General features: G+C 43.9%; 1 protein-coding gene across 3 annotated transcripts in view; it reads left to right on the top strand.

Annotated features, from left to right (window-relative positions):
• The window catches only part of hivep2a (HIVEP zinc finger 2a), a 91,350-nt gene that overhangs the window by 34,586 nt on the left and 31,764 nt on the right, over positions 1-25,000 (top strand). For 2 of the 3 annotated variants that reach the window (XM_063901877.1, XM_063901878.1), the window contains exon 3: positions 5,908-5,958. The exons of the other annotated variant lie outside the window; for it this stretch is intronic. The gene's annotated coding sequence lies outside the window, so the exon portion shown is untranslated. The remainder of the gene's footprint in view (positions 1-5,907; positions 5,959-25,000) is intronic. 3 annotated transcript variants of the gene reach the window in all.

Genomic DNA, 25,000 nt, shown 5'->3' with positions numbered 1-25,000 from the left:
TGTGCATTAGTTGAGGCATCTGTAGATAAAATGTCTTTTTTAGTTTGGAGTTCTTGAGTTAGGGTGAGGGTGAGGGTCAGGGTGAGGGTGAGGGTGAGGGTTAGCTGGTTGTATGGGCAAAGTCCTTGGTCAGTTGATTGGGACTGGTTTGTATGAATATTTGAATGGTTTAAAGATCATTTTATACTTGAATTGTTTGGTTTTACATACAAATTGAGCTATAGATTGGATGCAGATATACTGAAATTCCCAGCCAGATTCAAAGTGAGGTTGTTGCCTGTGGACTCGTGGGTTTTGGACCTGTTGCTTGTCATTTGAATAGTCAAACTAAGGAATAATTGAATGATCACAGCTTCTGCAAATCCTGTAGCATTTGCATGATATGTAAGAGTTGCTTATATACTGTAATTAAATGGGGGGTTGTTTAGTTAGAGGAGTGAAAATGGATTCATCATAAGCTTCCTCGGGTTGCTCGTTAAACTCCAGACGGTTGATTTGTGTTCCTTTGCACGGTTGCCTGGTCGGTTGATTGTTATTAATGTTATACAACTGGAACACTGCTTGAAATAATAGCCTGATAAAAGGCATGACTGGGATGCAAACATAAATACAAATGGCTGTCAGAGAAGGGTTCACTGGAGGATACAGGAGGGAAAAAACGAGAACAGGGAAGAGATTAGAATAGGATCAGATTTTTTTTCCTCACCCGGAGGCCTGTCTCACTTCCCAGTCAGTCTGCGCTGAATGGAAAATCAACAGAGGAATATTCCACACCTCATTGTTTCTCCGTTGCCCTCTTGTGTCTCATCTAGAACTTGATCTTTCCAGCTTCAATTTGGAAAGACGATGGGATGAGATTAGCAGGATTGGACCCTTTAAAGTCAGGGTTCTTCTTTACATTAGCTTTCGTTCATTGGCCAGCACACTGTGCAGACTGTCAGGAAGGATGGGGACTCTTTATCTGCCAGGTGATTAACAGTTTCCAAAATGCACTTGCTTCCTCTCCTCATCTTGGCACCGGTGTATGCTACTTAGAAACCGAATCTAACTCCTATTGATGACTGGTGACCGTCCAGGATAAAAAGCCTTCCTGTTACCGCCACAAGTTGCCAGAGTTTGGCCGGTGCCTGGTGATAGTTTCCCCTCCTGCAGCCATGGATTCCAGATGTTGAAGATTTGAATCCAATGCGTGACCTTGTTGCATGTCATCCCTTCTCTCGCTGCTGAGTTTTTCCTTTCGTCGGTTTTTAGTCATTCTTTCCACCCTCTCCGCAAAACACAACAGAGCGCTGGGCATGCGATGAACGCCTCGCCTGCTTCATGTTCAGGTCGGTGCAGAATGAGTCCAAAGGATTGATTCTGTGGACAGTCTGGAGAGATGTTGACCACAACTCCCAGATTCGTTTTGCAGGAGTACTATTAGAAAACACCTCGAAACCTCTTCGATGCTACAGTTTTTTGGCCAACCACTTTGAAATGTGTCTGTAGATTTTGTAGGATCAGAAGTACTCAGATCTTGTACTTGAGTAAAGTAGAAGTACTCAGGTCTTGTACTTGAGTAAAGTAGAAGTACTCAGGTCTTGTACTTGAGTAAAGTAGAAGTACTCAGGTCTTGTACTTGAGTAAAGTAGAAGTACTCAGGTCTTATACTTGAGTAAAGTAGAAGTACTCAGGTCTTGTACTTGAGTAAAGTAGAAGTACTCAGATCTTGTACTTGAGTAAAGTAGAAGTACTCAGGTCTTGTACTTGAGTAAAGTAGAAGTACTCAGGTCTTGTACTTTAGTAAAAGTAGAAGTACTCAGATCTTTTACTTGAGTAAAGTAGAAGTACCAGAGTGTAGGAATACTCTGTCACAGTGAAAGTATTCTAAATGTTCCTCCAGTGAAAGTAGAAGTACTCAGATCTTGTACTTGAGTAAAGTAGAAGTACTCAGGTCTTGTACTTGAGTAAAGTAGAAGTACTCAGGTCTTGTACTTGAGTAAAGTAGAAGTACCAGAGTGTAGGAATACTCTGTCTCAGTAAAAGTATTCTAAATGTTCCTCCAGTGAAAGTAGAAAGTACTCTCATCTAAATGTACTTAAAGTAGCGACAGTAAAAGTAGTCATTGTCTGATTGGTCCATTTCAGAATAATATCTCTGATATGTTTTATAATGATTGATCATTAAAGTGTTCTCAGAGCTGGTAAAGGTGCAGCTAGTTTGAATGGCTTTGTATACTGCAGGGTAGCTGCTGGATTTACTGCAGGTGAACTACAGTCTGATTTAAGGGAGATTATATTTACCATCAATAATCCAGATCTGCCTAGCAACTAAAGGAAGTAAATAAATGTAGTCGAGTGAAAGTACACTGCTTACCTCTGAACAGTAGTGGAGTAGAAGTACAGAGTAGCTTAAATGGAAATACTCAAGGTAAGTACAAGTACCTCAACATTTTACTTAAGTTCAGTACTGGAGTAAATTTATTGGTGGTTACGATAATTAACAAGGCAGAAATATTGACAGATTTCTTGTTTTAAAAGCAGAATATGATGATTTATGGTTAAATATGTTTTAACTTAAAGGTATTGAATTGACTGAATAACATACAGTATATGCTTCATGCTTCAAAGCTTGACATACCTTCCTCCTCTGTGCCATATAGCTTCATTAGTGCTGATTAAACACCCATAAATGAGGCACACTGTTACACTGGATGTCATGTACCTTCATTATCATAAACACACACTGGCACTTAATTGTGTTTCTGTATCACTACTACTTTCTTAAAAGGCTTGAACCAGATTTTTTTTGCTGATGCCTTAAGATTGTGTGGTATTGGGCGACGGGAGGAGGTGAAAATCCCCCCTTTTTCTTTGAGATCATCCTTTGAAAAACACACACTATTACACACAAAATGTAGGCAGTTTAAAGAAAAGCAATAATTAATGGGCTTTCCCTTTAAAGCCTGTGGTGTCACATAGCTTACATCAGCTTCATTAGACTCCCATTAGTATGTTAACCTTCACACTAATGATGGTAACCTGATTAAAGCGGCTGTACGGTGCCAACTATTGAAGTGATATCATCCTAGCTGTGCTTATCTGATAATGATTGTAGGAGGAACTCATTTCTAATTCCCCTTTGTGTGTGGAAGGTCAGGTGGTTGTAATTTCACCAGCAGGGACCACGCTGCAACAATAACTGAGTCAAAGACGTAATTACACGAGGTTTAGGATGTTAAGCACTGATGAATGTGAGTGGAAGGGATGAGGAAGAGGGAGGGATGTTGTCTGTTAGGCTGGAGGAGGAAATGAGACAAAAAGGATGCAACAGGTTAAATAGAAAGACAAGAGGGAGGATGGGAAGGTAGGATGAAGGGATGAACGCAGGGAGGGATGAATGGTCAAAGGGATGTAGAGAAAGATGTAGGGAGGAAGGTATCTAGGGAAGGAGGGATCAAACGTCAAATGGATATAGGGATGGAGAAATGAGGGGAGGAATGAATGGATGAAAGGATTTATGGAGTGAGGGATAAAGGGATGTTAGGAAGGACAGATGTAGGAATGGATGGATGCAGAGAGGAAGGGATGAGGAAGAGGGAGGGATGCTGTCTGTTAGGCTGGAGGAGGAAATGAGACAAAAAGTTTGCAACAGGTTAAATAGAAAGACAAGAGGGAAGACGGGAAGGGAGGATGAAGGGATGTAAGGGAAGGTGGGATGAGTCATGAAGGGATGGATGGATGCAGGGAGGAAGGGCAGGATGAATGGTCAAAGGGATTTAGAGAAAGATGTAGGGAGGAAGGTATCTAGGGAAGGAGGGATCAAAGGGATATAGGGATTGAGGACTGAATGGATGAAAGGATTTATGGAGTGAGGGATAAAGGGATGTTAGGAAGGACAGATGAAGGGATGTAGGAATGAAGGGATGGATGGATGGATGGATGAAGGGATGGATGGATGGATGGATGAAGGGATGATGGATGCAGGGAGGAAGGGATTTAGGGAAGGAGGGATGGAAAGTCAAAGGGATATAGGGATGGAGAGAGGAGGGGAGGATTGAGTGGATGAAGGGATTTGAGGAGTGAGGGATAAAGACAGGTTAGGAAAGAGAGGTGAAGGGAGGGAGAGATGAAGGGATTTAGGGGTAAAGGGATGAAGAAAGGGAGAAATGAAGAGGGGGAGATTGATGAATGTATGAACGAAGGGAGGGATAAGGGTCAAGGGGGGAGGGATGAAAGGGCAGCGTAACAGGATTATGGGTAAGACAGGGCGAGGAGCTGCGTGCTAGATTAAGAGTGGTCATGTTTTTAGAAAATAACAAAGACTCGACACAGCTGGACGGAGCCATTGTCCTCTTTGGAAAAGCTTGATTCAGACGGATGGAAAACACTCAGAGTGTGTGTGTGTGTGTGTGTGTGTGTGTGTGTGTGTGTGTGTGTGTGTGTGTGTGTGTGTGTGTGTGTGTGTGTGTGTGTGTGTGTGTGTGTGTGTGTGTGTGTGTGTGTGTGTGTGTGTGTGTGAGAGTGTGTTTTGTCAGACATGAAACAGAAAAACAGTGTCACAGTTTTTCACTGCCTTCCTCCTGGCAGACTGGAGCGAGAGGACAACTTGGAAAAATCTGATCTTAAAAACAACGTGTGTGTGTGTGTGTGTTGTGTGTGTGTGTGTGTGTGTGTGTTGTGTGTGTGTGTGTGTGTGTTGTGTGTGTGTGTGTGTTGTGTTGTGTGTGTGTGTGTGTTTGGCACATGTGACTATCCACTTCTCGGTCACTGTGTGTTTTGCTTTTTTTTCCATCCATTACTTTGTCCTTTGTCGGTCGGTGTGTAGATGTCTGTGTGTGTTTTTGGCATTTTCCGTCCGTGTGTGTGTGTGTGTGTGTGTGTGTGTGTGTGTGTTTCCGTTCTCCACCATGTGGCAAAGAGGCGACAAATCAAAGAATTGGAGGAACTTTCCTTTCCTTTCTCTGTCACCTTTATCTCTCTACCTCCCTCTTTTTCTCTCCATCTCTCTTTTTCTCCCCCTTCTACCTCCCTGGTCTCTATTCCGCCCTCTCTGTCTCCCCTCTCTCTCTCTTAGTCACCCTTTCTTTCTCTTTTCGTACCACATTTCTGTTACACTCTTCCCTCTTCCTCACATTTTGCTTCTCCACCATCTGTTCTCCCTCTCTCACCCTTTTTGTCTCACCTGTGTCTCCAAGGTTTATCTCCTCTCTAACTCTCTCTTACTCCCTCCTGTGTGTGTGTTTGGTGTGTGTGTGTGTGTCTGTGTGTGTGTGTGCATGTAGTAAAAAGGGGAGGGGGGCGGTGCTTCACACCTCCGCTGACCACTTCCGCCACAACATCCTGTTTATTTCCTGTTCCGATTGTGACTGGACTCCCGTTAGAACACACACACACACACACACACACACACACACACACACACACACACACACACACACACACACACACACACACACACACACACACACACACACACACACACACACAGAAGTAGTTGGCATGATTTTGGTTTGACTCAGACACTGGGGTTGGTGGACCAAAACAAGGATAGAAAGCTGTAAAAGAATACGTTACCTGCCCTAACTTGCTCACACACACACACACACACACACACACACACACACACACACACACACACACACACACACACACACACACACACACACACACACACACACACACACACACACACAAACGTAAAAAAAATAATATTTGAATGTAATTAAAATAATGAACTCTATGTATCTGTCATATTGGATGCAGAGTTTTATCAAAATACAAATGGTTCACGTTTTCGATGTTCTTTACACATGTTTGTTACCGTAGAATATCCTCTCTTGAAGCTGTGAGTGTGTGTTGCGGCGAGGTCAAGAAGCTAAAGACATGAACACACACTCATGATCTTTCTCCTGTGTGTTTCCCACAGGATGGCCACGTGAGGACACTTCCTGTCGGGACTCCGGCTGAAACCAAACAGGTAACTGTCACCACACACACACACACACACGAGCTGCACTGTTTCTATCGGAGGCAGGAGTTGTGTAACTTTCTGTGGGTGTGGTTTACAAACTGAGCGGTGTGTTTGAACCAAGAACATTCCTGAAAAGTTCAGTCATCGAAGGATCCATACACACACTGTGGATAAATCTAAAGGGTCACATGGTCAGGGCACAGTTAACCTTTGGCTGCTCTCCACACAGCTGGAGCTTCAGATTCATGAATCCACTGTGAAGTGAGTTTAGAGTTTGTTTGAATGGTATCTTAAAGAGTGTCAGTATGTAGGATCTCTACTTTAAAGAGTCCTCTCCTGATGATGTTCAGGTGTATATCAGTATGTAGAGTCTCTACTTTAAAGAGTCCTCTCCTGCTGATGTTCAGGTGTATATCAGTATGTAGAGTCTCTACTTTAAAGAGTCCTCTCCTGCTGATGTTCAGGTGTATATCAGTATGTAGTGTCTCTACTTTAAAGAGTCCTCTCCTGATGATGTTCAGGTGTATATCAGTATGTAGTGTCTCTACTTTAAAGAGTCCTCTCCTGCTGATGTTCAGGTGTATATCAGTATGTAGTGTCTCTACTTTAAAGAGTCCTCTCCTGCTGATGTTCAGGTGTATATCAGTATGTAGTGTCTCTACTTTAAAGAGTCCTCTCCTGATGATGTTCAGGTGTATATCAGTATGTAGTGTCTCTACTTTAAAGAGTCCTCTCCTGCTGATGTTCAGGTGTATATCAGTATGTAGTGTCTCTACTTTAAAGAGTCCTCTCCTGCTGATGTTCAGGTGTATATCAGTATGTAGTGTCTCTACTTTAAAGAGTCCTCTCCTGCTGATGTTCAGGTGTATATCAGTATGTAGTGTCTCTACTTTAAAGAGTCCTCTTCTGCTGATGTTCAGGTGTATATCAGTATGTAGTGTCTCTACTTTAAAGAGTCCTCTCCTGCTGATGTTCAGGTGTATATCAGTATGTAGTGTCTCTACTTTAAAGAGTCCTCTCCTGCTGATGTTCAGGTGTATATCAGTATGTAGTGTCTCTACTTTAAAGAGTCCTCTCCTGCTGATGTTCAGGTGTATATCAGTATGTAGCGTCTCTATAGTATAAGTGTATCATGTATACTGGTTATACTGGTTGTACTGGTTTCTTTGCTGTTCCTGGCAGTTGTTAGTGATTTCTGATTTGATCCAACATTTTCTTCACTGTTCAACATGAAGAATTATTTAGCAAATCTGGCTTTCCATGTCTATGCAGTGTTGTAGAGATGGTTGTACTGGTTTCCCTGGTGTTTTGGGGTCTTTCACCAGCTGGTTTCCGAATTGGATCGTCTGGTTTCTGTTCCGCTTCCAAAGAATCCATAATCCAGAGAAATATTAAAGATAATTCCCTGAATCTAAATCGTTACAACAGCACGAGCGGACAGAGTTTCAATGTGACCACAACCAAGAACGGAACAAGAAGTCAGCTGTAAAACACACACACACACACACACACACACACACACACACACACACACACACACACACACACACACACACACACACACACACACACACACACACACACACACACACATTCCAGGGAGCTAAATTACCACCAGTAGAAGTAGTTGGCATGATTTTGGTTTGACTCAGACACTGTGGTTGGTGGACCAAAACAAGGATATTAGAAAGCTGTAAACGAATACGTTACCTGCCCTAACTTGCTCACACACACACACACACACACACACACACACACACACACACACACACACACACACACACACACACACACACACACACACACACACACACACACACTGTAATATAAACATCACTCGATGACTACAAAGGGAGGACAAGTGCATACAAGCCAAATTTTGCAATACGGCACAAACTGTTGCAATGAGGAGATGTGTTTCCACCTTTCAGGGGAAGTCATAGTGAGGCTGTGGTGATGGTTTACACAAACACACGCACACACACACACACACACACACACACACACACACACACACACACACACACACACACACACACACACACACACACACACACACACTGGCTTTCAACAACCTGCTGTATGCCAAGGTTATGAAATAATTTGCGTGCTCGCGCCTTTCAACACAATTCTCCGCTGCTTCTTTGCCTCCATTCAAGCCGACACACGACTCACGAAAAGATAAAAATAGACCCTCGCTGACCTCCTCTTCCTCCCCCCTCTCTCTTTCATGACCATCTTTACTCTCTCGCCCCTCTCTCTCTCTCTCTCTCTCTCTCTCTCTCTCTCTCTCTCTCTCTCTCTCTCTCTCTCCTCTCTGATATTGATGCAGCTGTCTCGCTCCGATTGGGAAACACTAAGAGGGGGTGTCCGGGGGTCGAGGACTTTCTTTCTCTCCCCCGGGGGAAATGTGGCTTTCGTGAACACAATACATTCTCACAATAAACCAAACGAAACACAAGAGCAGTTCAATAAAGTACCCGCAGTTTTGTTTGGTTGCAAATTTGCGGCGCGCAGAATAACCTTGACTGTCAAACAGTTTGAGCTAGCTCCGATTACGGGTCACCGCAGTGTTTGGACAGAGGTAAACAGCGGAGTAATTCACGGGTAAACACAACCCACGCTCCGTTTATTGACAGCCAGTGAGCATCCAGTCGCCCCTGACAACCTCCAGAGAGACACCGGGCCGCCCTGTTGTCATCACGAGCGTAGATCCAGTTTGTTTTTGCAGCCCCGTGCACGGCAACGGAGCGTAGATGGAAATACATGTTCGCATGCGGGCCGAGCGAGGAAAAGCACGCAAAGAGGAACAGGTGGCGAACAGCTGGGGCGGTAACTCCATACGAGCTGCGAGCCTTTTCAAATATTAACCCATAAAACAAACTTTCGATTGTTGTGGATGCAGAACAAGCGAGCATCTGCTGTCCGTTAGGGTCTGAACAAACCCGACAGCAACTGTTCTGAACCGCCGTCCTCTCAGCTGTTTGAGTCGGCTTTTCAGAGAGGAAGAAAGAAGGGTCCTGGTTGTCCTTTTTTTAAAGGGTGTAAATAAGGGCAGGTTAAGTGCCAATCATTATAGTTCTAACATGCTCACAGCAGGTTCCAATGCCAGGTAAAGCAGAGAGGGAGCGTAATGGGATGGTGTTCATAAATCCTCCGTTGTGATGAATGTATTCTGGCTAGACCTGACGCATACAGACAGGTGATAAATTAAAGTAAGGACTCGCTAAATGAGTGCAGAAACATCATGAATGCATGAGTCATTTAATGATTATGAAGAGTTATATTCAATGCAAAAGACAGGGGATCTTAATTGAATGGTGATGTAACCCTAACCCTAATCCATGCACATCATCAAACAGCAGCTTACCAAGAACATTTATGGTGTTCTTTTTCATTAAATTGTCATGCATTATATCATGAATCACTTTGTGCATGAGGCCAAACTGCACTAAAGTTTAGTTTTGAAGTCGTTTAATACTGATTTCACCTTCAAAACATCCAATGATGTAGTTAAATATCAGCTACAGTCCGATAATAACACTTGACTAAACAGTACTTGCTGTTTTAAATGCAGATTATGTGTTTGTTAGGGTGTATTTCTACATTTATGCATTAGTAATTCAGCTTGAAGCGACTTTATTCAGGTAAAATAAAGGATCAAACCACTTCAACCATCTTATGCATGATATACATATTTTTAGAAATGCTGTATGCATGTCTGAAAGGACAGTTGATGGTCTAACTGGTTCGTTTTTTGACGGTTTCTTGCTCAGTTAAGCTTGTTTCATTATGACGTAGAGATGCACGTTGCAGAACTGGTCACGCAGGTTCCTTGGTCTTGAAGGAGACAAGTGAGTGTTGCTGTAATTAGACTTCTCCTCCGTGGTGGAATCCGCTGCAACCTTCAACATTTTGCTGAGTGAGCAGCAGCCAGGAGTGAATTATGTGCGAGGGTCAGTCCTCCGCAGCGGCCTCGCTGTACTCGATTAACCTCTATCTGCAGACTACAGCAACACATTGAGTAAAGGGACAGTTGTGTAAGGAGTCCTCCACACTTCAATCTGGTTTACAGACAGCGGTTAGCCAATCAGATGTGATGTAATTCATCTTCCTTATTCTGACGAAAGTTTCAGATGGTTTTCTTTTGAGTGAAGCCTTCAGTTTGTTTGTGTTAAGTGCTTTTGGATATAGGTGTCAGAGGTTTTGAGGAGCCGTCAGAGATCTCAGGTCAGGACTTTCTGCACAAGACTGTTTAGTTTGATAGACTTTGATTGACTCAGGCCTTTCATCTATCATCTTGTGACCAAATTCTGATCTGGGGGCTTTTATTTACTTTCTACTGTTGCACACTGGTTCAAAGATAGACAAATGTAATGAATAGAAGATTCTAAATCCCTATACAGGGCAATTTAACAACATGTTATTGTTATTTTTCACAGTTTAAAGGTTCTCCTGTGTTTCTAATGTTGGTTTTTAGTCTCACCCCGCTTTTCTGAATGTTCTTGGTTTTTGTGTGTGTTAAAGCTCAAGTAAAGCCCTTTGATCCATCTGTGTTTCTGAAATGTGCTTTATAGATAAACTAACTGTCATGATACCCTTAATGAGAGGTCGTAGCCTGCATGGTTTCTGAATCAACTTGTAGTAATAGTAGTTTTAAATCACTAATATTGTGGTTTGCACAGCAGCAGGACATTAGAGCTGTTCAGTTTTTCCATTCGGTAATGGACCGCTCTGTGAATGCAGATGCTTTTTATTCTCCCACAGCATGTGTCAATGTGAGTGCATGCTCTTTTATTTCTATCATCGGGACGACTGATTCAAACCTTAAGGGAGTTTATGTTCCTCGCCTCTTCAAGGGTTAAGGGTCAAGGTCAGGGTAAAGGTCCAGGCCAGGTATGCAGTCGTGATGGTGGAGGTTAAGTATGTCGAGGAGCGTCCTCACAAGGATGGAGATGTGAAAGACAGCTGTGTTTCTTTTCATTGTTGCCCAATTCTAGGGTTTTATATTGAAACCGTATATTCGTTTGAAGTTAAGAGACTTTAAATACTTTCAAGAAAGTCCGTCTCGTTGTTTCATTGTTGTCAAAAGTCCATCATTGGCACAACTGTCAAAGGCTCTGTTGCCAAAGCAATGAAATAAATAACAATCTGGAATGTGTGTGTGTGTGTGTGTGTGTGTGTGTGTGTGTGTGTGTGTGTGTGTGTGTGTGTGTGTATGTGTATGTGTATGTGTATGTGTATGTGTATGTGTATGTGTGTGTGTGTGTGTGTGTGTGTGTGTGTGTGTGTGTGTGTTGATGTATTTCTCATAAGTTCTGGTCATCCTTACCCAACCCTTTCCCAGAATCTGCCACTGACTCACTCGAAACAAATCACAAGTCAGCTGTTTGACATAGAAGAAATGCTGAAGACAAAAGAAAAGTCTTCATGGTTTCAAAGTAAACAAACCATACTGTACATAGACAACACACCTGTGGAGGTATGTTGCAACCTGCAGAACTGGGAGAACTGGTTTTAGGCTTAAGTACAGTTTGGTGACGCCGCTGCCACATGTCAGAGATTTGTGGCGATTAGGGTTAGAGGGGCTCCTAGAGTCTTGACCCTGAGGAGCACCAGTCAAAGGAAGCTGCTGCCAGTATCCCCCAATCACAATGATCGGTGGTCCCATAATATGAATCTGCAAAGGAAGCCCATCACGTGTGGAGGGTTGATTCCCATGCACGTGCACCGCTCTGTTGCATGGTTTTGATGTGGATCCAGGAAACGATGATGACTTGTTTGGTGATGAAGTGTGATGTAGCCCGGATCACACAGGACCTTTGTATTGTTGGTGGTTAGGGTCGACCTCTTTAGGGTTGCTAATGATCATGTTTACATGCATGAAGATGAGGCTTGATCTGGGGATTTCTCACACATTCATACAGTAAGGTACAAGGGGATTTGCAGCAGTGTTTACAATGTGAGGGATTTATGAAGTGAGGAATCTTTAGTGTCTCAACGTCAAAGCAAACCTCCATTGGTGGCTGTTCCCATGATCTATAGCTGTCTTGTTGCATCCCTTCAAAGCTCCATTTCAGCTTCATAATTCTACTTTTGCGTGCCTCTTTTGTGCCCACCTTTGATGTTGTCGCCCGCGGTAATGACGACTACAGGTGTTGAGAGCAGGCTCCCTCATCGCCATGGAGACAATCAGCTGTTCACGCTTCAGCTTCTCTGAAAACGAGGCAGCTCAGGCATCACACTGAGTCACACACACACATGCACATACACTCACACATGCAACAACTCTATAGAAAAGTGGATACGCATATCCATACATCTGTGACTTTCTAGACACACACAGATACACACACACACCTTCTAGTAAATGAAAACACACATTTCTTTGCTGTCAGAGGTGTGTTCGCTTAGTTTGGAGTAAACTGATTTTTTGGGGTATTTACAATCACAACGTGAACCCAGTGTTCTAATAAAGCAGCCTCTTAATGAAGCTGTATTTCTGTATTTTTGGCTGTTCATGTGTAATTTTGTAGTATTTCCTACATTCAGAAATTAAGTTTGGCAGTATATTGTGAATTATTAACAATTAAATCTGGATCTTTTGCATCATTTTGTCAATTATTTATCATTTTAAATGTAATTTGCATTGTTTTATGATTAAATGTGTCCCCATGAAGCCGAGTATTTTGGTATTTACTGTCATGCAGGTTGCTGTTTTTTTTAACCTGAGAATTGAACGCAGTATTTCCTGTGGAGTGACTGTGGTACTCACGAGGGCTTTGGACTTCCAAAGTCCCTTCAGGGACTCAAATACCCAGAATGCCATTGTGTGAATTCAATTAGCGGTGGGGTTACATCAGAGGGATTAGTGTTGGGGAGTGAAAGAGGAAGCACGAGGGGAGTGATAGAGGAAGAGTGTCATCCCCCATCTGGTGTCAAGAGGTCATCATCAGACTCCACCCGTGCTGTGTGTGTGTGTGTGTGTGTGTGTGTGTGTGTGTGTGTGTGTGTGTGTGTGTGTGTGTGTGTGTGTGTGTGTGTGTGTGTGTGTGTGTGTGTGTGTGTGTGTGTGTGTGTGTGTGTGTGTGTGTGTGTGTGTGTGTGTGTGTTTCACAGCATGTGTTTTCCATCTGGTTCCACCCATTCCCTCAACGCTGAGTTCATGCTGACCTATTTCCCTCGTCTTTCCTTTATTGCGTCTTTCTTTCTCTGGCAGCCAAAATACATCTTCCTCTCTTGTCTTCATCATTCTCATTTCCTCCTTTCACCCATACATCCCCTGTTTTACTTTCATCAGTGTAACACAACAGCTTGACCTCATGCTCGTGTGTGTGTGTGTGTGTGTGTGTGTGTGTGTGTGTGTGTGACACCATGATGTCACCACATCAAGTTTCCAGGTGTTGCCTGCCAATCTGCAGCTAAAGATAACCGTGCACATGTAACGTAATCTAATTATAAACCTTAAAATCCAATTTGTCTTTTAATGGAGAGTAAATCGATGAATGGGGGGAGTGAGATCATTGCATTAGCCTCCCCCCCACGCACTGTGTTTTATTCTCCTCTGGCGATCTGCTTGTATCTCCTGAGTTTTTTTTTAGGACCCTTACCCCTTGTTGCCAGAGAATTCCTGAAACAAGGGAGCAGAAGTGGAAACAAGTGGGATTACCTCACTCCGTTGGCTCAGGGTTTCTCTCTTGCTGAAGGTGGAAAACAACGAAGCAAAACTGAGCTGAACAGAGTGGTGCAGGAATGAGTCCTGACCTGAAAGCTTTAGCTTAGCGGTGGAGACATGAAGTCATGTGACCGTGCTGTAGTTCCTTTATAGCCCAACATTAGCCGCCTTTAGCTTAGCGGTGGTGACGTGAAGTCATGTGACCGTGCTGTAGTTCCTTTATAGCCCAACATTAGCCTCCTTTAGCTTAGCGGTGGAGACATGAAGTCATGTGACCGTGCTGTAGTTCCTTTATAGCCCAACATTAGCCTCCTTTAGCTTAGCGGTGGTGACGTGAAGTCATGTGACCGTGCTGTAGTTCCTTTATAGCCCAACATTAGCCTCCTTTAGCTTAGCGGTGGTGACGTGAAGTCATGTGACCGTGCTGTAGTTCCTCTATAGCCCAACATTAGCCGCCTTTAGCTTAGCGGTGGTGACGTGAAGTCATGTGACCGTGCTGTAGTTCCTCTATAGCCCAACATTTGCCGCCTTTAGCTTAGCGGTGGTGACCTGAAGTCATGTGACCGAGCTGTAGTTCCTTTATGTCAAAACCGCAGCACTCTTTTGACACTTGGGCAGTGTGTCATGTAACCAAACATTAATAAAAAGATATCCACCTAATCACAAAATCCAATGGAAAATCCAATTGCTTTTTGTAGTGCTAACTTCTGGGTCGGCCTGCAAGAGTACGTTGTCAATACATAAATGTAGAGACATTTTTCCAGCCTGTGGGTGACATGCCAATCTTTGTAGGGATGGCAGTGATTTTGTAGTGACCCTTCGGGCTTTCCATAGAACTTCCGAGGTCGGAAGTCGGATATTACGAGGAGAACTTGAAGGCAGCATCAGTCTTCTCATGTACTCCCTCAGTGTCCGCTGTCTCCCTGAGCGCTATCATTCTTCCCATTCAGCTTCCTGCCCTATAAATATTTGAGCAGCCCCATTAGCGGGTGAGGTAATCTCAACACACACACTCACACACACTCACACACACACTCACGGAGGACGTAGTAGTGCCTAATAGTCTTGTCGGAACGCTAGGCCCCGGAGCTAACGGGCTAATTAAGAGCGAAACAGGTTTAACGAGTTTAGACTGTTCATTAAGGCGGGAACCTGATTAATTAACAGTCGAGGGGGATAGTTCGTTAACGAGTCGCGTGATTAATTAAAACTACCAACGACGGAAAGTATAACTTTGAATGGGGACAAAAAGGTAAAGAGTGATTACTACCACCGGAAGGAGGGGAGGAAGGGGGAGGAAAAAGAGAGGGATGGATTAAAAGACCGATATGAAGAAATGTGTAAAGTAACAGGAAGTCAATGGAAAAGACTTCATATCAGTATGTAGTGTCTCTACTTTAAAGAGTCCTCTCCTGCTGATGTTCAGGTGTATATCAGTATGTAGAGTCTCTACTTTAAAGAGTCCTCTCCTGCTGATGTTCAGGTGTATATCAGTATGTAGAGTCTCTACTTTAAAGAGTCCTCTCCTGCTGATGTTCAGGCGTATATCAGTATGTAGAGTCTCTACTTTAAAGAGTCCTCTCCTGCTGATGTTCAGGTGTATATCAGTATGTAGTGTCTCTACTTTAAAGAGTCCTCTCCTGCTGATGTTCAGGTGTATATCAGTATGTAGTGTCTCTACTTTAAAGAGTCCTCTCCTGCTGATGTTCAGGTGTATATCAGTATGTAGTGTCTCTACTTTAAAGAGTCCTCTCCTGCTGATGTTCAGGTGTATATCAGTATGTAGTGTCTCTACTTTAAAGAGTCCTCTCCTGCTGATGTTCAGGTGTATATCAGTATGTAGTGTCTCTACTTTAAAGAGTCCTCTCCTGCTGATGTTCAGGTGTATATCAGTATGTAGAGTCTCTACTTTAAAGAGTCCTCTCCTGCTGATGTTCAGGTGTATATCAGTATGTAGAGTCTCTACTTTAAAGAGTCCTCTCCTGCTGATGTTCAGGTGTATATCAGTATGTAGAGTCTCTACTTTAAAGAGTCCTCTCCTGCTGATGTTCAGGTGTATATCAGTATGTAGTGTCTCTACTTTAAAGAGTCCTCTCCTGCTGATGTTCAGGTGTATATCAGTATGTAGCGTCTCTACTTTAAAGAGTCCTCTCCTGCTGATGTTCAGGTGTATATCAGTATGTAGTGTCTCTTTATTGTTCTCATCCTGCCTGTGCTGCAGCTCCTCTTTTCACCCCCGTCTGAAACCAAAACCCAGTCTGCTCTGATTGGTTAGCTGGCTGGCTCTGTTGTGATTGGTGTGTGAGATGTCCCGCCCCCTTAACCTATCACGTACAATGTGTTCTTTTTAGCCTTTGAGGCCCATTTACATGCAATGAGAACACACTACAGGAAAGGCACAGAAAACATGATAGGGCCTCTTTAAGAGATTATGAGAGGGAATAAATGTGAGAACATGGCAAAGAGAAAGAGGAGAAAGAGAAAAATGGATGCTGTTCCAACAATTGAGAGAGGGAGAGAGGTGGCAGAGGTCAAAAAGACATGAAGACATGAAGACAAAGAGATCATGGAGAGAGAAACAAAGGCTCGATACAACCACACACACACACACACACACACACACACACACACACACTGTTGAATGTTGGCTCTTTGTGTCTGGTGGTGAAGAGGCCGTGTCATGTGATCTGCTCCCATCATTGGACATTCGAGGTCAGGGGAATTTAACCTTGAGAAGAAATGTTCCAAATGGAAAAGTAAAAGTAAAGAGTAAATATGATCAAACACGCGTTTTTAAAAGTGAGCGTTGTGTTGGTGAGGAGAAAGGAGGGATAGCATCAGGAAAAAGGCAAGGGACGGAAGAAGGGGTTGAGAGAGGAAACGTGAGGGGATGTGAGGTGACAAAACAGAAACAAAGGTAAGGGGAGGTGAGTGTGGAGAGAGAGACAAAGCCAGAGAGGATCATGGGAGAAGTGTCGGCTGTGAAGGAGGAGCAGGTGCTGCTGACAGCGCCTTCATCTGTTCCTACTGTGTGTGTGTGTGTGTGTGTGTGTGTGTGTGTGTGTGTGTGTGTGTGTGTGTGTGTGTGTGTGTGTGTGTGTGTGTGTGTGTGTGTGTGTGTGTGTGTGTGTGTGTGTGTGTGTGTGTGTGTGTGTGTGTGTGTGTGTGTGTGTGTGTGTGTGTGTGTGTGTGTGTGCCCTCACAGACAGAGAGAGAGACAAAACCGTAGTAAGGCCTGCAGGAGCGAATGGTAACAGTGTCACATTGAGTAAGTGTGTGTGTGTGTGTGTGTGTGTGTGTGTGTCATTTGAGTGGACAGTGATGTGGGCATTGGTAACGTTACGTCCGATGCATCTATTTTATTAAACCATTTCTGTCATGACATCAAGAGTTGAATTCCACTTTTAAATAAGGGATGCAAACTTTGTCTACTGGTATTTTATTTTGAAAGGGTGATGACAGGAAGCTGTGTCATGTGTGCGTCACTGAAACCACGAGTCCTTTTGTCTATCTTCCCTTACTGTATACTCCTTTATGTGTTTACAATGTCCCTGAATGTGTGTGTAATGCTTGGTTTTCGGTATTGCTGATTGTAGATTTCTCTAGAACCAGACATCCAAACCACTTCACACTTGCCAATGCTGTTCCGTTGGTCTTGAGCAACAAACCCTCCAAGTGTGAAGTCTATCGATGAACAGTTGTGGAGAGAATGACTCATAATGATGTCTTGGAGTCAAGGAGTTAGAGTAAAATATACCTCTTTCTTTAACCACATCTGTCCGTCCCCGCTGCTGCGTATTCCTCGCTGGGATCAATAAAGGATGATCTAAAGTTACATATAACAAGCTGTTTGTCCTCTTCAAACGATCAATATGACAGCTCTAAAGAAAGCATACGAGCTCTTTGTGTGAGATCAAGGCCTGGTTGGGGTTAGGGTTAGAAAACATCATGGCTCTTCTTTTGCTTCCTCGATGAATAGTCGTTACCTGCCTTGGAGAATAGTTCCTCGAGCTTAAAACCGACAACCTGTACTCTGCATGTTTTCTAAATACTCTATAGTCTTAACACTTGATAGGTCTGGGGCTGCAGCAGCGTCAGGGCCGATGAATCTTTCATCAGTTGGAGCTCTTGTGAAGTGAAACGCGTATCGATGCGATCTGAATGAATTGTTTCCTGTTTCCTGGAAGCTGAGAAATGCACCTGACCTCTGCACCTGATCCCGCTCTTCCTCTCTGTCTCGTCCCCTGTAAGCCGTTTTGTTCTTCCAGGCTTTGTGGAATATCCTCCGTCTCCTCGTCTCATTTATTAATCGAAGAACGATCAGCGAGGGAAACTGCTCAGAACCTGCAGCAGAGATGTCACCGTGTTGACAGCAAACATCCATTTGGTTTCCTAGAGACACTAACCCCCCTCTCCCCTCCCATCCACCATGTGCAGGATATTAGCAGCGATCGGGTGTCATATACCGGCGGCGTGTAGGGTCTTGTCCGAAACACACACAAACACACACACACCCGTATACAGTGTTGTGCACAGTAAGGCTGAGGAGTGGATCGCTGAAGGACAGAGACAGATGCTTTTGTTGGACGGGTACACTTGATCAAAACTACACTTTATAGACAAAAATATTGGGACACTCTGGTGTATGGGGGTCGTTTTTGTGGGGTTGGCCCTGGCCCCTTAGTTCCAGTGAAGGGGATTCTTAGTGCTTCATCTTACCAAGTCTTAAAGGCATGGCTGGATGAGTCTGGTGTGGAAGAACCTTACTGGCCCGCACAGAGCCCTGACCTCAACCCCACTGGACACATGTGGGATGAACTCGAACGGAGAGCCAGGCCCTCTCGTCCAACATCAGGGTCTGACCTCACAAACGCTCTTCTGGATGACAGGGACACACTCCAACATTTTGTAGAAAGCCTTCCCAGAAGAGTGGAAGCTGTTACTGCTACAAAGCTGGGGATAAACTTCATACTCATGCCTAAGAATTTGGCATGTTGGAGTAATGTGTAGGTGTCTCAATTCTTGTGTCTATATGTTGATGTGGAAGCCCTTGTCTGCATGCTTGCTGTTGAATTTGTATGTTGTGACTCTACTGTGTCATGCTTTAAGGCTCAACAAGCTCTTTATTTCCCCCTCTTTTCACGCTCTGTCTGAAAGAGTGTTACGTAATGATGTCGCCCTGTTCCGGAAGTAAAGAAATGACTCAGACGGTCGATTGATTTTAGCCTCTGCAGACCATTTCCGTGCACAGAAACCTATAGAACTCAACAGCGGCTCGTTAAAAGGTCTTTCTAAGAAGTAACACAGCTCGAGATTAACCCCCCGAACACCCTGACTTGCCAACCTTGATGTTTGCAACTCCAGGAGGACCGACTGATTGGTCGTTGAGCGGCAGAGTAGGAAAACTCCCCCGGATACCGCAGGACGATGATCCTGCATCTCCTCCTGTCCTGCCTCTTTATTTATAAAGCAGCAAGTGGTGTGTGTGTGCACTGCAGTTTATTCCTGACACAATGGGGGCGGCTGGTTGAATGACTACTGTCCCCAACACCCGTTACTCACACACACACACACACACACACACACGAGTGCTGACTGTCCACCCACGCTCAGAGCTAATCGCTGTCCTCTCACATCCGCAGAGCAGCAGGTAGGTAGGAGGTGTGTGGTCTGAGAGAGAGTGTGTGTGTGTGTGTGTGTGTGTGTGTGTGTGTGTGTGTGTGTGTGTGTGTGTGTGTGTGTGTGTGTGTGTGTGTGTGTGTGTGTGTGTGTGTGTGTGTGTGTTCACTGGTATGACTAACATCTTATAGAATTAAAAACTCTCGGCAGCACAGATGGCTCAGTGGGCAAACTAGATGAATATGAACCGGCTAACTCCTCTCGATTTATGCCTGAAGTTCTTTCTGAATGTTTGCACAGTAACGTCCCAAAAATACACCAGAAGCCTCATTGTTGCGTGTGTGTGCAGTGTGTGTACAGTATGTGTGTGTTACAGTAGCTTTTACTGTACACCTGCATGTGAGGAAGGGTTCCTGTTTCACTTCCGGCTGCAGATGATTTGCATCTCTCTTCCCTTTTCTCTTTTGGTAATCGCTTCATCTGCACATTCAAGATATCTGATTGCAGAGCGTATAGAGAACTTTTGTTACCTTGCTTTTTATCTGTGACATACTCACTGAACTAACGGTGTCAACACACACATTTTTACTGAAACCTAACCCTAACGTGAGCAAGATACGGAGAGAGAGACTGTATGCATGCAACAAGACAACACCAGAGTGCTTATTGCCATTCCCACTCATTTGTACTCTTTTTCTTTTACATGTCTTTGAGTTCAGCTGTAAGCTCATGCTGTTTTTTTTTAACCCACATAATTTGCTCCTATTCTGAAGGTGTTGCTGCCATAGTTGGTGGATGCTTTATTACCCTCCATAATGGGCGGTTTCCAGTGCCCAGGAGCAGAAAAACTGTCAGCCTTCCCTCCATAAATACGGGTAACAAAAGCCCTAATTGTTTCCTGTTTGGTTTGGGAAGTCTGCGAGTGAAAGTTTTTGGGGTAATTATCCGCCCCACGTAGTGTACGTTCTATTATTGCGAGTCTCCGATTGCAGGTTTCTGATGCAACGCCGTGAAAAATGGCCCCCAGGTTCGCTTGTTTCCTGAGAGGAAAACTCTCTCAGCATTGTGTCTGCCTGCAGGGTGTTCTTTAACGAAGTGAAGGAGAGAAATGAGGTTTGCGTCGGAAAGAGAAACATGAATGAAAAGTAGAGACGAGTAAACAACGAGAGGAGGCAGAGGGATGCAGATGGGAGAAAACAGCTTATATAAGGCACACACACACACACACACACACACACACACACACACACACACACACACACACTAATATACCAGGAATAGTCGTGTGCCCTGAATTTGACTCAAACTTTTTAAAAGCCACTGTGGGCTGAACGAGTGTCAATACATCGTTAATTCAGAGAGAGCAGAAGAGATGCTGCATAACACACTCCTGCTGCCACTGAGTCGAGATGAGGAAGAAGAACTCCAGCGATGACCACCAGCGCGTCTTTGAGGGGCGTCTTTGCAGCACATGTGTTTCAGAAACGTATTAAATGAGCAGATCTTTTCGTGGAAAGGCTGCAGGTCAATGGAGGTTTTGGAGATACAATTTTGTGGCATGACACACTGCCCTAGTCCCTAGAATCAACGTTATCTAGAAATGCAAACGAAGTACATTCACTCAACAACCGTACAGTTCTTTGGGTACAGAGAGAGAGATTAACCTGCTTGCAGCTGCTCGTCGACTTTACCCTGGAAAGCTTTTATTTTGAAACCTCTAAAAGAAGTGTTTGGTTTCCTTAACTGCATCAAAGTAGAGTTTGTCAAAGTGCATGAATCAGAATTCAAGAAAAGGACATTGCTCCACAGATGAGAGCAGCGCTACGTCACTTCCTGGTGGAGTTAAGGCCCCGTCCACTTCCTTCCTGAAACAAACAATCCGTGGCAGAAATAGTTGTTCAATCATGTCGTGTTTTGTATGTCACATACCACAAGTATCCAAAGTGACATGTTCTTTACGTTCACTTAAAAACAGGGAGATAAAAGAACACATCTGTGGCTCCACAGAGAGGACGAACCCGGGGCTCAATACATGTACGTCGGTTGGAAACACTTCATCAAAGCTACATGACGAAGCTAATGATGCTAACGACAATTGTCAAAGTAGTATTAAAGATGCTGCATTAAAATATAAACACTGACAAGCAATGGAGGATACCAGTGTGAGTGTGAGTCTGCTTACACCGATCCCTCATTAATGACCATAATTCGATGGTGATCATCTCCAATCACATTGTTTGGTTGTCCGACCATCTTAATCGGGCTCCTTGTAGATAAAAAAAATGCTCGATATTCTTAATTTTGTCATGTGATATGAGATAAAGCCTCAAAATGCTCCTTCTCCACTGCAGTGTACAGGCAGACATTGTCCTTTTTACTCCTCTACATACTCCTCCATCCTAATTCTACTCTACGTATTATAACTACTTTTACTCCAGTTCAAGATCTGAGTACCTCTACCGCCTCACACTGATATCTAAGGGGAGAGAGGTTTCTTAAAGAACTCTACAGAACAGAATGAAACCCGGGACCGTCAAGGAACTGTTGCGTCACAGAGCCTTTAAAGTCTCCCTCAGAGCGTCCATCCACAGAACCTCTCCGTCTACCCCTTCCTCTGTCCATCTTGCTTCCTGCTGCATTCTGCAAACTGTTGTGGAAAATTTAATGAAGCTACACACACACACACACACACACACACACACACACACACACACACACACACACACACACACACACACACACACACACACACACACACACACACACACACACACACACACAGGGCTAACTCAGTAATAGTTTCAAGGCTGGCCCAACAACCCTGTGGAAAATATGACTGCCTTCTTCTCTTTTCCACTGGCAATTTACACCAACAGGACGCCTGTTTCCCCCTCCCTCACCCCCCCCCCCTCTCTCTCTCCTGGTTTTTTCTCCGTCTCTTTTTTGCTTTCTCTGTTAAATGGAAACATGTTGGTCAAACAGCCACAGCTGTGGAGGAACCGCTGTTTCGGGAAAGAAAACTCTGTAGGTACAGTGTCTGCACTGTGTGTGTGTGTGTGTGTGTGTGTGTGTGTGTGTGTGTGTGTGTGTGTGTGTGTGTGTGTGTGTGTGTGTGTGTGTGTGTGTGTGTGTGTGTGTGTGTGTGTGTGTGTGTGTGTGTGTGTGTGTGTGTGTGTGTGTGTGTGTGTGTTCTTTCTTTTTTAAGGCCTCAAAGACGGTGAAAGACGTTCTCTTAATTTTAGTAAAAAGTAGAGATACTGACTTTTAAAAATACTGCATTCCAAATGGTGCCTAAAGAGGCCTTATAATGCCGTGTCCTGCAGTGTGTTCTATAGGTTTTGGTGCATGTAAACGGTCTGCAAAGGCTAAAATTCTCCAGAGTGAGTGTCTCTCCTCCCCCCGGCCTGACACGCCTCGATTGGACTCCTTTGTTTACTCCCTGAACATAGTGACATCACTATGTAAAACTTATACTCCTATAGTACGTGATAGGCTAAAGGGGCGGCACATCTCTGAGCTGTTGACCATTCGCAACAGAGCGGCCAGCTAACCAATCAGAGCAGACTGGGCTCTGGTTTCAGACAGAGGGTGAAAAGAGGAGCTGCAGCACAGGCAGGATGAGAACATAAAGAGCTTTCTGAACATTAGAGCATGGAGACATGTCCCAGGAGAGACACTACATTTTATATGACTTTTTCTCCCTTTACCGCTCTTCTTCATATTCCCTTTGAATCTATCTTTCTCTCCATCCATTTTTGTCCACTTCCTCTCATTTCCCTCTTCTTCCTCGCTCTTCATCCCCTCCTTCTGGGGGTAGCGATGAGTCTTTACCTTTTCCCCCCCCCATTCAAAGTTATACCGTCGTCAGTAGAGTCACAAAATACAGATATGAACCTGAGAATGAGCAGAGCATGACTGAAGGGAAACAGCTCTGCAGTTTGTGCAGGACTGTGTTAGATTTTGAACCGTTGATGGGCAAAACTCCACAGTATAAAGAATAAGTGAAAAATGTAGACGGCAGCGAACAAATACCTGCTATCTTCTGCATTCTTTTACTTGTGGGCTTCTTTTCACACAAGAAGGATAATGATGTCCCCTGCAGACTTCCATAGGTGATACGTGGGAGTGTTTTGAGTGTGTTTTCAGGAGGAAATATTGCAGAAGTAAATATCTAGAAGCGACTGTAACAACTTAACTTAACCTAACCAGCAGTATGGGTAAAAAGAAATATACAATTGGGGATTGAGATGCAGGAAAACTGGTCAATAAAATATGTCCAGAAGGAAAATCAGGGAAAAGATTTTTCAAAGCACTGTTTGTAACCCTCGGATGAACCCACAGAAAATCCTGCAGGGTGTGAAGACGAAGAGGAAGAGGAAGCACCGGATCTTTTTTAGTGTTCGATTTCTACTTTTCACACTGGCTAAATACATTCAACCATCCAAGAACGACTAGATTTAACCTTAAAAGTGTGTGTGTGTGTGTGTGTGTGTGTGTGTGTGTGTGTGTGTGTGTGTGTGTGTGTGTGTGTGTGTGTGTGTGTGTGTGTGTGTGTGTGTGTGTGTGTGTGTGTGTGTGTGTGTGTGTGTGTGTTTGATGTATTTTAGCCAATGATTGCTGTACCATTCTGCATGTGCACATGTGTAATTAAGTGTGTGTGTGTGTGTGTGTGTGTGTGTGTGTGTGTCCAGTCCTAAAGTCCTCAGAGATGAGGTCACTCTGATCTGTCCAGTGTACACAACTGATGTGTGTGCATGTGTGTGTTTCAGCTTTATGACACACACACATGCAAAGGTTTCTCCAATAACAGTCTTGGAAAAAGTCCCTTAAACACCAAGTTGTGGTTTTGCTTGATTCTCTCTGTGGTTTTATTTTGAAAACCGTTGGATTTGTGAAGCGATGTACACAACATGACCTCTCTTCTTCTCTTATGTGTTGCTCTGCTGCTCCTCCTGATGCTCTTTGATGCTGAGTCAACACTTCCTCCATGTGTTCGACATTAACGTGCTTCCTGCTCATCAGGGATAATCCCTATATGCATCCCTGGAAAACTTTTATTGTGAAACCTCTAAAGGAAGAGTTGGGTTTCATTAACTGCTGCAAAGTGCATGAATCAGCACGTGGGAAAAACCGGGCGGGATATGATTCTGTGCAGAAGACATTCATTTGATGCAATATGCATGGAGAGGTCCGGATCTTTTTAGCCGTTTGAGATGCAATCTTATCAAGGAAGCATTTGTGGACGAATTCCCACGATCGCAGCTAATATCGAGTCCTGTTAAATCCTTAGCTGGATCCTGAGGGGAAATTATTCCATCATAATTTCTCCTTAAATGCAAAAGCATGAAGGTTTCTTCCATAATAGTCCTGGAAACAGTTGCTTCAAACACCAAATTGTGGTTTTCCTTGATTTTCTCTGTGGTTTTATTTTGGAAAACGTTGGATTTGTTGAAATGTCGTTAAAAAAATACCATGGTCTGCAACAGCTAAAATCACACACACACACACACACACACACACACACACACACACACACACACACACACACACACACACACACACCCTCAAGTATGTGACTACAACTTGGAGGTACTTGTACTTTACTTGATTGATGTCAGTATGTTTTGGAAGTAATGTAAACAATGAAGGTGTTTCAGTCTGTGTGTGTGTGTGTGTGTGTGTGTGTGTGTGTATGTGTGTGTGTGTGTGTGTGTGTGTGTGTGTGTGTGTGTGTGTGTGTGTGTGTGTGTGTGT

Source organism: Eleginops maclovinus, chromosome 15 (assembly GCF_036324505.1).
Source record: "Eleginops maclovinus isolate JMC-PN-2008 ecotype Puerto Natales chromosome 15, JC_Emac_rtc_rv5, whole genome shotgun sequence".
Lineage (NCBI taxonomy): Eukaryota > Metazoa > Chordata > Actinopteri > Perciformes > Eleginopidae > Eleginops > Eleginops maclovinus.
The sequence above is the reverse complement of the archived record's forward strand: the minus strand, read 5'-3'. Positions and strand labels throughout refer to the sequence as shown.